This window comes from Nerophis lumbriciformis, linkage group LG14 (assembly GCF_033978685.3).
Source record: "Nerophis lumbriciformis linkage group LG14, RoL_Nlum_v2.1, whole genome shotgun sequence".
Taxonomy (NCBI): Eukaryota; Metazoa; Chordata; class Actinopteri; order Syngnathiformes; family Syngnathidae; genus Nerophis; species Nerophis lumbriciformis.
In genome coordinates this window covers 22,586,421-22,599,799 of record NC_084561.2, presented here as the reverse complement: position 1 = coordinate 22,599,799, position 13,379 = coordinate 22,586,421, and the positions used below count along the sequence as shown (strand labels likewise).

The following is a 13,379-nucleotide window of genomic DNA, read 5'->3' as shown; positions in this document are numbered from 1 at the left end:
AACAAGAACAAAAGTGTGCTAGACAGAAAGACACACTAAAAACAAAGGATAAACAACATAAAACTCAAAAACTGTCACACAAGCCGTGACAATAATACAAAAATATAGCATTGTTGTTGTCACGTCTTTCAATGTGCTATTACATTTCCGCATTCCCTGGATTCATCCGCGGAGGAAGGGAAATCCAATGGGAGGCATGTTCTGCACTCAACAAAAAAGTTTCCTGCGAGTGGGACTCCACAGAGACACCCAAAGCACTGTGTTGTGCCGGCGTCCACGCCTGTCTACGTTTAATAGCAGTGGTATGGCCTTTGACGCATGCCGAGGACGTCACGTAAGAGAAACAAAGTGAATGAAACAGGGCGACCGGCTGCAGCATGTTGTTAATGCCAATCGGCAAGGTGGTCTGCGTGGTCATGGAGCTCTGTGCATACACAATGGACCCTGGCATTGGCGGTGCCGCTGTTGCTCCTCAGCCTCTGCGACTATGAAAGTGCATGATTAGATATGCAGCGCAGCTTTCTTTTTAAATGTTGATATTGCCGACATTCACCCTCATTTAAAGGTGACAGCCAAAAATTGTGATTGTGATTAAAATTCGATTGGTTCAGTTTATTTTTGGTACAGTGAAGGAACAACTTGCAAAACAAAAAACTGCATAGATGCTTGAATGATTTTTAAAAGGGAACACTAAAAACTGCTGGCATATACATTTCACCAATATAAAACATTTTACAATAAAAAATACATAGCATACAGAAACATTAAATGACATGGGGCGCCAACTTGATGCATTTTATACAATACAGATGCTAATACCAATCTATTGTAGTTCACAACTTAGACATCTTAATTTTGTTTTATACGTAAAAAAAAAAAGCAGATTATTGTAATATTTTACTAATAATTAATTCAATTTGGTTCTAGAACATTCCTAGCTCCCAGAGCCAATAAATCACAAGCTATGGCCGAAATTGGCGCCTGGGCCGCATTTTGGACCACTCAGATTGACAGTTTAGTTTCTTTTAGTCTATTGCAACAATACAGACATATACAACAGTTTGAACAGTGTGAATTCATATTTTACCTGAATACATGTAATGTTATACCTCTATTAATTAGCCTCAAACTTAATTGCCCTGATTCTCTCAATTAATTACAACTGAGAACGTTGAGAGAGGCAGCGCTCTCGGGATGCATAAAATGCCAACAGGCTTGAGCGCATAGATGGAAAATGTCAGCTGGGTCATGAGATGGATATTTCAGTGTTGTCTTATACACTATATCAATCAATGTTTATTTATATAGCCCTAAATCACAAGATATTTTAATGGTATATAAATCTCAAATGCAACTGTGCTTCAAAACCATATTTATTCATAAAGCAATTTGCAAATTCTGTTGTATGTTTTCAAGGCCAAAAGTTAGGAAGAACAAGCCTTTTTTAATGGATCATTTTTGATATGCATGCACACTGAGTTCATAGCGCTGCATTAATAGTGGATGTTTTCTTTGAAATATATTAGTGTAATTGTTCTGTTTACATCGGTATTAAGGATGGGATGTTGACTACTCAAAGACTTCTATGGGAATGCAAGAACGAAGACTCCAATTTCCCTCGCCCGGTCGCGGGTTACCGGGGCCCCCTTCTGGAGCCAGGCCCGGAGTTGGGGCACGATGGCGAGCGCCTGGTGGCCGAGCCTGTCCCCATGGGGCCCGGCCGGGCACAGCCCGAAAAGGCAACGTGACTCCCCCCTCCAATGAGCTCACCACTCACAGGAGGGACCATAGAGGTCGGATGCGTTGTGAGCTGGGCGGAAGCCGAAGGCAGGGCCCTTGGCGGCCCGATCTTCGGCTACATAAGCTAGCTCTTGGGACGTGGAATGTCACCTCGCTGGGGGAGAAGGAGCCTGAGCTAGTGCGCGAGGTGGAGAAGTTACGGCTGGATATAGTCGGACTCACTTCGACGCACAGCAAGGGCTCTGGAACCAGTTCTCTCGAGAGGGGCTGGACTCTCTTCCACATTGGCGTAGCACTTCGTGAGAGGCGACGGGCTGGGGTAGCAATTCTTGTTGCCCCCCGGCTCAAAGCCTGCACGTTGGAGTTCAACCCAGTGGACGAGAGGGTAGCTTCCCTCCGCCTTCGGGTGGGAGGACGGGTCCTGACTGTTGTTTGTGCTTATGCACCAAACAGCAGTTCAGAGTACCCACCCTTTTTGGATACACATTTGAGGGAGTACTGGAAAGGAATTCCCTTGTCCTACTGGGGGACTTCAACGCTCACGTTAGCAATGACAGTGAAACCTAGAGAGGCGTGATTGGGAAGAATGGCCGCCCGGATCTGAACCCGAGTGCTGTTTTGTTATTGGACTTTTGTGCTTGTCACAGATTGTCCATAACAAACACCATGTTCAAACATAAGGGTGTCCATGTGTGCACTTGGCACCAGGACACCCTAGGCCGCAGTTCCATGATCGACTTTGTAGTTGTGTCATCGGATTTGCGGCCTCATGTTTTGGACACTCGGGTGAAGAGAGGAGCGGAGCTTTCTACCGATCACCACCTGGTGGTGAGTTGGTTGCGATGGTGGGGGAGGATGCCGGACAGACCTGGCAGGCCCAAACGCATTGTGAAGGTCTGCTGGGAACGTCTGGCAGAGTCTCCTGTCAGAGAGAGTTTTAATTCCCACCTCCGGAAGAACTTTGAACATGTTACGAGGGAGGTGCTGGACATTAAGTCCGAGTGGACCATGTTCCGCACCTCTATTGTCGAGGCGGCTGATTGGAGCTGTGGCCGCAAGGTAGTTGGTGCCTGTCGTGGCGGTAATCCTAAAACCCGTTGGCAGACACCGGCGGTGAGGGATGCCGTCAAGCTGAAGAAAGAGTCCAATCGGGTTCTTTTGGCTCATAGGACTCCGGAGGCAGCAGACAGGTACTGACAGGCCAAGCGGTGTGCGGCTTCAGCGGTCGCCGAGGCAAAAACTCGGACATGGGAGGAGTTCGAGGAAGCCATGGAAAACGACTTCCGGACTGCTTCGAAGCGATTCTGGACCACCATCCGCTGCCTCAGGAAGGGGAAGCAGTGCACTGTCAACACCGTGTAAGGTGAGGATGGTGTTCTGCTGACCTCGACTACGGATGTTGTGGATCTGTGGAGGGAATACTTCGAAGACCTCCTCAATCCCACCAACACGTCTTGCTATGAGCAAGCAGTGCCTGGGGCATATGTGGTGGGCTCTCCTATTTCTGGGGCTGAGGTTGCTAAGGTAGTTAAAAAGCTCCTCGGTGGCAAGGCCCCGGGGGTGGATGAGATCCGCCTGGAGTTCCTTAAGGCTCTGGATGCTGTGGGGCTGTCTTGGTTGACAAGACTCTGCAGCATTGCATGGCCATCGGGGGCGGTACCTCTGGATTGGCAGACCGGGGTGGTGGTTCCTCTTTTTAAGAAGGGGAACCGGAGGGTGGGTTCCAACTATCGTGGGATCACACTCCTCAGCCTTCCCGGTAAGGTCTATTCAGGTGTACTGGAGAGGAGGCTACGCCGGATAGTCGAGCCTCGGATTCAGGAGGAACAGTGTGGTTTTCGTCCTGGTCGTGGAACTGTGGACCAGCTCTATACTCTCGGCAGGGTCCTTGAGGGTGCATGGGAGTTTGCCCAACCAGTCTACATGTGCTTTGTGGACTTGGAGAAGGCATTCGACCGTGTCCCACGGGAAGTCCTTTGGGGAGTGCTCAGAGAGTATGGGTATCGGACTGTCTGATTGTGGCGGTCCGCTCCCTGTACGATCAGTGTCAGAGCTTGGTCCGCATTGCTGGCAGTAAGTCAGACATGGGGCTGTCTTGGTTGACAAGACTCTGCAGCATTGCATGGCCATCGGGGGCGGTACCTCTGGATTGGCAGACCGGGGTGGTGGTTCCTCTTTTTAAGAAGGGGAACCGGAGGGTGGGTTCCAACTATCGTGGGATCACACTCCTCAGCCTTCCCGGTAAGGTCTATTCAGGTGTACTGGAGAGGAGGCTACGCCGGATAGTCGAGCCTCGGATTCAGGAGGAACAGTGTGGTTTTCGTCCTGGTCGTGGAACTGTGGACCAGCTCTATACTCTCGGCAGGGTCCTTGAGGGTGCATGGGAGTTTGCCCAACCAGTCTACATGTGCTTTGTGGACTTGGAGAAGGCATTCGACCGTGTCCCACGGGAAGTCCTTTGGGGAGTGCTCAGAGAGTATGGGTATCGGACTGTCTGATTGTGGCGGTCCGCTCCCTGTACGATCAGTGTCAGAGCTTGGTCCGCATTGCTGGCAGTAAGTCAGACATGTTTCCAGTGAGGGTTGGACTCCGCCAAGGCTGCTCTTTGTCACCGATTCTGTTCATAACTTTTATGGATAGAATTTCTAGGCGCAGTCAAGGCGTTGAGGGGATTCGGTTTGGTGGCTGCAGGATTAGGCCTCTGCTTTTTACAGATGATGTGGTCCTGATGGCTTCATCTGGCCAGGATCTTCAGCTCTCACTGGATCGGTTCGCAGCTGAGTGTGAAGCGACTGGGATGAGAATCAGCACCTCCAAGTCCGAGTCCATGGTTCTCGCCCGGAAAAGGGTGGAGTGCCATCTCCGGGTTGGGGAGTAAACCCTGCCCCAAGTGGAGGAGTTCAAGTACCGCGGAGTCTAGTTCACGAGTGAGGAAAGAGTGGATCGTGAGATCGACAGGCGGATCGGTGCGGCATCTTCAGTAATGCAGACGCTGTATCGGTCCGTTGTGGTGAAGAAGGAGCTGAGCCGAAAGGCAAAGCTCTCAATTAACCGGTCGATCTACGTTCCCATCCTCACCTATGGTCATGAGCTTTGGATTATGACCAAAAGGTCAACGGTAAAAGCAGCTGAAATGAGTTTCAGATGAGGTGGTTCGGGCATCTGGTCAGGATGCCACCCGAACGCCTCCCGAGGGAGGTGTTTAGGGCACGTCCGACCGGTAGGAGGCCACGGGGAAGACCCAGGACACGTTGGAAAGACTACGTCTCCCGGCTGGCCTGGGAACGCCTCGGGATCCCCCGGGAAGAGCTGGGCAAAGTGGCTGGGGAGAGGAAAGTCTGGGCTTCCCTGCTTAGGCTGCTGCCCCCGCTACCCGACCTCGGATAAGCAGAAGAAGATGGATGGATGGATGTTGACTACAATGTTTTAATCAACAATGTATTTTTGCAATTGTAGTTCAATTCGTAAGAAACTTTGGAATGTTAAGCCTGGGCGATATAGTCTAAAAATAAAATATCCGATTTTTTTCACAAAAAATGCGATTCACCATTTTTTTCGATTTTTGTCCCTGCTTTTTAAAGAAACCAATAAATATAAATGACAGATATAATTCAAAACAAGCCTTGCTTTTATTTGATCAAAAATAAAAACTAAATTGGCCCTAGTGTGTGAATGTTGTCTGTCTATTTGTGTTGGCCCTGTAATGAGGTGGCGACTTGTCCAGGGTGTACCCCGCCTACCGCCCGAATGCAGCTGAGATAGGCTCCAGCACCCCCCACGACCCCGTAAGGGACAAGCGGTAGAAAATAGATGAATGGATAGTTTGAAATGACACTGCCTAAACTGCATCTTACTCTTATTCTTATGTCTAATTTGTATTATGTTGTTCTTTTTAGACCAGATTTAAATTGTACTTTTTATGCAATAATTTTCAAAGAACTAGTATAAGAGCTTCCTCTGGGAGGCAATACTTACGCAATTTTATTTTCTGTGGAACATGGTAAGTTCCACAGAACTTGCCATGTTTTGCTTGTGGATCTCTGCTAAGGATATAAGGGGGAAGGCGAGGGCTGCGGAAGCTCATTGGGGCAAAAAAATATTCCGGAGCAAGTGGAGAAAAACATAAGATTTTTTTTATTTTATTAAATCGTCTGCAACAAAAATCTCTAATTTATCGATAAAGTCCAAAGCCTAGGTGATGTACTTCCTGGCTCTCATCGAGGTGCTCTTGATCAAAGCATTCAGTTTGTTTATATTTCCTAGTTTTGGATTGGTCTGTTGGACAGGATCAACAGTTCCTTTTGTTTGCTTTTAAGTAATGAACAGCATATTGCCTCCATTGCTTCAAGATGTAACTGACTGTACAGTGATGAACATAATCAGAGAATAATTCACAATGGTTAGTAATCTTTAAGAGGAACTGGCACAGAGCCTTTAACAGTGAAATACATTTGTTTACCTTCAGTATACTTACTTCCATGACCAATCGCAGTAAGTTCCAATCCCAAAGTTGCCTCATGGAAAGTTACTTCACCCCCTTCATTTCTCTCTTCTCTTCTGTCAGTTCCATCATTGTAATGTTAATGGGCTCCCTGGTGCGGAACCAAAATGGTCAACTTAATTGCTGAATAAGAGATCGGTCAGTGACGAGAGACAAGAGGGTTTGCATAAATCAGCCTGAAGGTTTTTCATCAGAAGCTATAGCATTGTGGCACTTGAAGAAGGCTGTCAGTGGGTTTTCAGTTGTCTTATGTGTTTTATTCAATTGTGGGTTGTGAAATTTGTCCAGGGTGAACAAGTATTTTTATTGTTATGTATGTTTGTCGGCAACTCCAGCAATAGGAGCAATATTATAAAGTGCAACTGGGCTCCATGTGCTTATTTTGCTGGTGATGAGTTTGATGTTTGTCAAAGTAGTGGAAGACCAGGGATGATCAACTAAATTGCTTTGGGGGCGCATATTCTAAACGCAGAACCGACGTGCTCTACAGTCTTGGTCTGTTTATTTTGTGTGAGTTACATGAGTGCTCTGCTGTTTTTAAGGACCTTCTGCAAAAAGATTGTCAAAGACCATCTCTGTGACAGCATTCTAGTGTTTTTAAGAATCTGGGGCAAAAATTTGTCTCTCACAAGTTTTTTGACCTGAACTCGTGCGCCACCAGTTGACTAGCCTAAATGACGAAAAAGAGAGGACTAAAACGGAACCTTGAGGAACATTATTAGTATAAATAAAGAAGTTGAACAAATGACTACTGACTGCATCTGAAGAAAATAAGCTACAGCAACACATACATCACATTACGAAAAAAAATTGTAACTGCCAAAAAGGAGTGGACTTAAAGGGGAACTGCACTTTATTTTTTAAAATGTTGGCCTATCCTTCACAATCACTATGAGAGACAAAAACACAACTTTTTTTTACGTTTTTAAAGATGATAAAAAAACGCTTGGAAGAGCGTCTAATGGGAGTCACTGTTGTAGCCTTCAAAGCCCTCTAAAACAACTTCAAAACCCTCGAGCAATGTTTTATATACACACACTGCAAGCATATATATATATATATGTATGTATGTATGTATATATATATATATATATATGTATGTATATATATATATGTATGTATATATATATATATATGTATGTATATATATATATGTATGTATATATATATATGTATGTATATATATATATATATATATATATATATATATATATATATATATAATGGAGTAACAGACACGTTCATAACAATATGTAACAAAAATTACGGTAATTTGATCATTTTAATAATTTTCGGGACTGATTTCTGCAGTGCATTGATTTCTGTTTCCATAGCAGCGCACTTTTGACTTCTGGCAACAAACAGGCAGACTTGGTAACAGACAGCAAAGACGACTATTTTTGGACAAATGAGCATTTACAACCTTATACTTTTGAAGCCAAATATAATGCTGCTTATAGAAGCGAGCACAAAGGAAAAGTGAGACGTTGGAGCAAACGGAAGCTAGGAGAGGGGGTGAAAGCGACTTTGACGCTTTAAATATGGAACTTGGAGCCAAGCTATTTCGACATAAATGGATTGAATACCCAAAATCAACAGGAAACGTCCCTGGCTAGCTGGACCAGACGAACAACTGTCCATCGAGTGAGTCACTTTAATATCGACTATGATACACGCAGCACACCATGCGTGTTAGGACAACTACAGTAAATACACTGTCTGGCTAACTCAGATGTGTACAAACAAAACATGAAATGTGGGCTAACACTTAACAGATACTGTAATATGATTGTTCATGGCGACTTGTCTAGGGTATACGCCGCCTACCGCCTGATTCCAGCTGGGATAGGCTCCAGCACCCTCGCAACCACAAGACGGACAAGCAGTAAATAATGGATGAATGGATGTTTTTCAGTCAGTACGAATTGGTGACGTATTCCATAGTTGTGCATTACAAACTCAAACACGTTTCGTGTTGACGTAGAAGCTACCTTATCTCTTGCCGTAGCTATTACGGCTAACACCGTAATATGGCGATGTGTTACTACGCTAGAAAAAGAGTTCCTCAGTGTTTGGTCTTACAATAACAATGTCACCACAGCTTGGTTATTATACAGGTAATGGAACGTAAATGAAGTATTGTTGCCAGTTTTTAAATGCATTTTAAAGTGATTTAGAGGTAGAATTGATCTTATGCAGGGATCTGCCTATTTGTTTACAATGGTCCAAGTTCCTCTGTACAATGGGAGCACTCTAGTGTTTTTAGGAATTTGCTGCAAAATGTTTGTCTCCTAAGTTTTGAATTGAACCCAGAGGCCGGTAGGTATATCACGGTGCCTTACGTTTTATTACTGGTTGTGGAAATCTTGTCCACCACTGCACTCTGTATGCAAAGGCAAACTGTCCATCTTTAACTGCCCGAAGACTTTCTCGATGGATAGTTTCTATATATAAATGTCTTCTTGGACTTGTCCCCACCTATCTGTGTTCCTTTGTGTGTAGAGACTCCAGTCATTACAGCCTACGCTCACATGATGTCCTCCACATGTTGGTTCCTAGAGCCAATACAGAACTTGCTAAAAAAAAAAGCCTTCAGTTATGCTGCTCCCTGGTCATGGAATGACATCCAGAAAGATCTGAGGCTACCAGAATTGATCACTTTAGGGGAGTTTAAGTCCATTTTAAAAGATCGAGAAACCAGTTCTCTTGGGCAATGTACTTGCTTTTAAATAGGGACGGCGTGGCGCAGTGGAAGAATGGCCGTGCGCGACCCGAGGGTCCCTGGTTCAATCCCCACCTAGTACCAACCTCGTCATGTCCGTTGTGTCCTGAGCAAGACACTTCATCCTTGCTCCTGATGGGTGCTGGTTAGCGCCTTGCATGGCAGCTCCCTCCATCAGTGTGTGAATGTGTGTGTGAATGGGTAAATGTGGAAGTAGTGTCAAAGCGCTTTGAGTACCTTGAAGGTAGAAAAGCGCTATACAAGTACAACCCATTTATTTATTTATTTATTTAAATTGAATTATTACTTAATCGTTTTAAATTATTTTTGACCTGTTGTGGTATGACTGCTGCTGTTCTGTTGTATTGTCTTGCTGTAATTATTATTGTAACTTTGTTTGTGCCGCCCTCTTTGTTAGGTCGCTCTTGAAAAAAAGATTTTAATCTCAATGAGTCTTTACCTGGTTAAATAAAGGAAATTGATTGATTGATTTCCAGGCTGGATTTGGCCCCCTAGTTGTACAGCCCTGTATTAGACAGTTTAGTCAAAGATGACACAACTGTTACGTATGGTAAAGGAAGCCGTACCAGTGAAGCCATAAATGGTAAGCGTAAAGTTCTGGTGAGGGATTTTGAACCAATTATAATAATTTTAGGTGTGTCACAAAGTTAGCTTGATGGCCAGTTTTTGTTGATGCAGCTGGTGAGTTACAATAAGTGGCAAGAGTTAGGGTTTCAAATGTCAAGAGCAAATAAGTGGTACTGAAGACCTTGTGTTGGATTATTGGACTATGGTGGAGAATATATTGAATCAAAAACGAGGGGATCTTTAGCTAATCCGTGGGTGACATTGTTGGCGAGGCGGGGAAAGTGTGTGGTGTTGATGAAAACTGCATCAAGGCCAGAGATTTGTTGTTGAATGCTGTGCTTTGAGCAAAAAGGGTAATTTATGAGGAGCCATTTATTTCTGCAGAACACTTCTGATGTCTTGTCAATATATACATTGATTAAATACACGGCTCAGTGAATCCCCACTACATGCTAATCCACACATCCAAAAAGTTGACATGACTCTAAAAAGATGAGTAAATGTGGTTAAGATGAAGCCATTTGTCATAACAGAAAGTAGTCACACAATGATAACTGTGGATGCATTTTACATTGCAGTTTTACCTGAAGCAACACATGATCACCCCAATGGCACACTAAATATTTAGTTTTATTCCAAAATCTAGCAATCAACATTAAACTAAGTACAGTGTGAACCCCATGATCTCTGACAATTTATTTTGCCAAACACTGTACATGTTACCCATTAAGAGGCTGCCGTCATTAGGACCAACGCCTTGAGTAAATATTTGGTAACCTTTGCCTTTTCAAAGACGAGTGTGCTTGTATTTCTTCTTTTTCAAATATTTATACATATGATTTACTATAATACATCAAATTTCTTTCAAACCGATGACTAACACTAGACAGTCAGCGGCAGTGAACAGGTGCTCTGGAGTTTATGTGCATGCGTGTGTGTGGTAGCTCACCTATCTGTAGCGAGGGTCGGGTTGCAACAGCAGTAGCCTGCCAACTGTAGGAAAGGGACAAATTCTTTGGCGAGCGATTGACACAGACAGGACTACTGTGTGATTAATTGTACTATTTTCAAACAACAATACAGTTTGTACAAAATAAAATAAAAACATCTGGACAATTTTGAATGTGCACTAATTTAAAGTATGGACAGTATTGTCAATGCTAATATGCCTACGCTAAATTTACGGACCAGTCTGAACCACTACCCTTCCAGGTCTCATAAAACCGCCATAGGTATTTATTAATCAATCAAATCAATCAATTGTGTTGCTTCGATTAACCGTTTGAGTGTAACTATTAAAATTGTATCAAATTCGGACCGCATGGAGTACCCGGAACTTTAAATATGTGAACATTCATGTGAAACTCAAAAATGTTTAATATTGTGCAAAGGTTTGTTTATTTCAGCAATTAGATTTACAAGGTGAACATAATATATGACTCATGATATTTATTTATTTATTTTGATATAACTTTGATAATTATGGTTTACAGTTTATGAAAACCTCGAATTGAAAATCTCAGAAAATGTGGGGGTTTTAAAAACTGTAAGCCTTGATCATTAAAATTATAACAAATTAAGGTTTGCCATATCTCATTTTGTATGTAATGAGTTTATATAACATATTGGTTTCACTATTGAAGTTGAATTGCTGAAATGAATAGACTTTTGGATGATAATCAATTTTTTTGAGTTTCACATGTAGTTTCTGCTTTGCCGTCGTAATAGAGCACACTTAAGAGCAGAGGTGTGTTGGTGCCGTTATCTGTCTGGCGGCAAACAGCGGAAAGTGTTTATTTTCATTTTCATTGGTGCACACATAAAAGTACAATTTCAACATTGATGATGTGCATTGATTGTAAAAAAAAAAAAAAAAGGAATAACCAGAGACAATTGTGGTTCAATTAAGGCTATAACTTGTGTTTAATCCGATTATTCGATTAATTGAACACACTAATCGATAGGTAAAATGGCCTTCACTAAAGCACACCATTTTCACAACACTATTTTCCATTTGACAACATTACAAAATAATGTTGTCTTGACTTCTGCCACACTAATTGTAGTGTAGTACAGTATCCATCCATTTTCTACCGCTTATTCCCTTTTGGGGTCGCGGGGGGCGCTGGAGCCTATCTCAGCTACAATCGGGCGGAAGGCGGGGTACACCCTGGACAAGTATGATACAATAATATTACAATATAATAATTTACTCAAAATGATCAATGTTTCTTGGTGGGATGATTGTTTTGAGTGAGAAATGGACACAATTTACATTAAACAAATGCATGCATTCTAAAATCCTAAAATTAATATATATATTTTTTTCAATACATAATTGTTCAACTTCTCAGTTCGTACTATGGTTATATAGAACCGTTAGTACTCCATGTATGTTACGTATGTTGTTGGTGAAGTGATTCTTAGAGTGATAAGTCAGTTAAAAAAGCTCAGAGGTTGCTCTGCAAAATGAGCTGACAAGTCATCAAAACGACAAACCTGCCATTGACATCCACATAGGTCTCCAAAAACTGCTTTCTGTGAGTTTTTTTAAGAAGACCAGTCAGCATGTCTGTCTCAGTGCAGGTTTTGTGTGTGTGTGCTTGTGTGGCCACCTTCCTTGCCTTCCTTGCCATTCCAGGCATTCCCCTGGTACCTGGGAATTGGTCTGTTCTTCTCCGACGGGATATTTTAGGCCCTAAAAAGCAGCTGTCTTGCCTGCAGAGCTGACTGAAAGAACTGTAGCTTGGAATACAACATGCACTTGCTCAAATATGCAGATTTACTATAGATTAAATTAAGTGACTGTCAACTGTGGATAAAACTATTTAATGAAAATTTTCAATGACCTGCAACGGTGTAATTTTAGTGTCTATTTTTGCAACTTTCATTCTGTCTTTCTACAGGCATGTGAAATTTCTGCAAAAAAGCATAAGTCCGCGTTTTTAAACATTTATTTTTGCGTCAAAATAACAATTCCTGTGTTTTTTTTTTTTTTTTTTAATGAAATAATAAAAATACAATCCAAACAAAATTTGTTGAATGCTTGCCTCAGTCGCAGGTACTCTCTGTTCCTTTTGCCCAATCCCCACACTGAATTGCAGGACTGGGATCAGGAGCACCGAAACAAGCTCGCTAGTTCTCTAACCATCTAGCTAGCTTACTTGTTGCCACAGCGTTGACGGCTGTCCACTTTGCTATTAATCATATTTGGATGATTACAATCTGAACACTGTTCGTTCTGAACCAGTTGTAGATCTAGAGTTATTAATAGTAGCCAGCGAAAAGGTATATGTTTGACGTGACGAATTATAAACAGCAGTCACAACACTGGAAGGGGGCGTGGCTACAGGATAGAGTTGCCAAATGGGAAATGTTTTCTGAGTTATTTGCATGCATGTTATAGAATGCTATACTACATTTTCAATGATAATAATGTTAGTAAATTATCTAGTAAAAAAGCTAAAAAATTGTGTCACATTACATGGGACATAAACGTCTCAAAAATACAGCCAAAAAAAGTTAGATGAGAATAAATCAAAGGTAAATTATAATGTAAAACTGCACCCAATTGCAGTTAAGGTAGTCTTTCAGGGTTTGTGTGGCAGCACTTTGTGCTGATAGGAATTGTCCTCTTTTTTTTCTCAAAGGGTGCTCACATCCCTGTTTCTAAGAAACACCTGTTGTATAACACTTAATAAAGACAAGTTAAAGGAGAAGTCAATTAATTGATGTGCTCCTGTGAGCTGATGAACGATAGACGTCAGGAACCAGGGCAAGTTGGGTCAACTTGCCCGAGCTGGCAAGGTTTGCTGGTTGCCAGGGAGA

The 13,379-nt window shown here is 42.7% G+C and overlaps 1 protein-coding gene across 2 annotated transcripts in view; it reads left to right on the top strand.

The window, feature by feature from the left end:
* Window positions 1–13,379, top strand: part of fcho1 (FCH and mu domain containing endocytic adaptor 1) — a 97,053-nt gene that overhangs the window by 39,043 nt on the left and 44,631 nt on the right. The window lies entirely within an intron of this gene.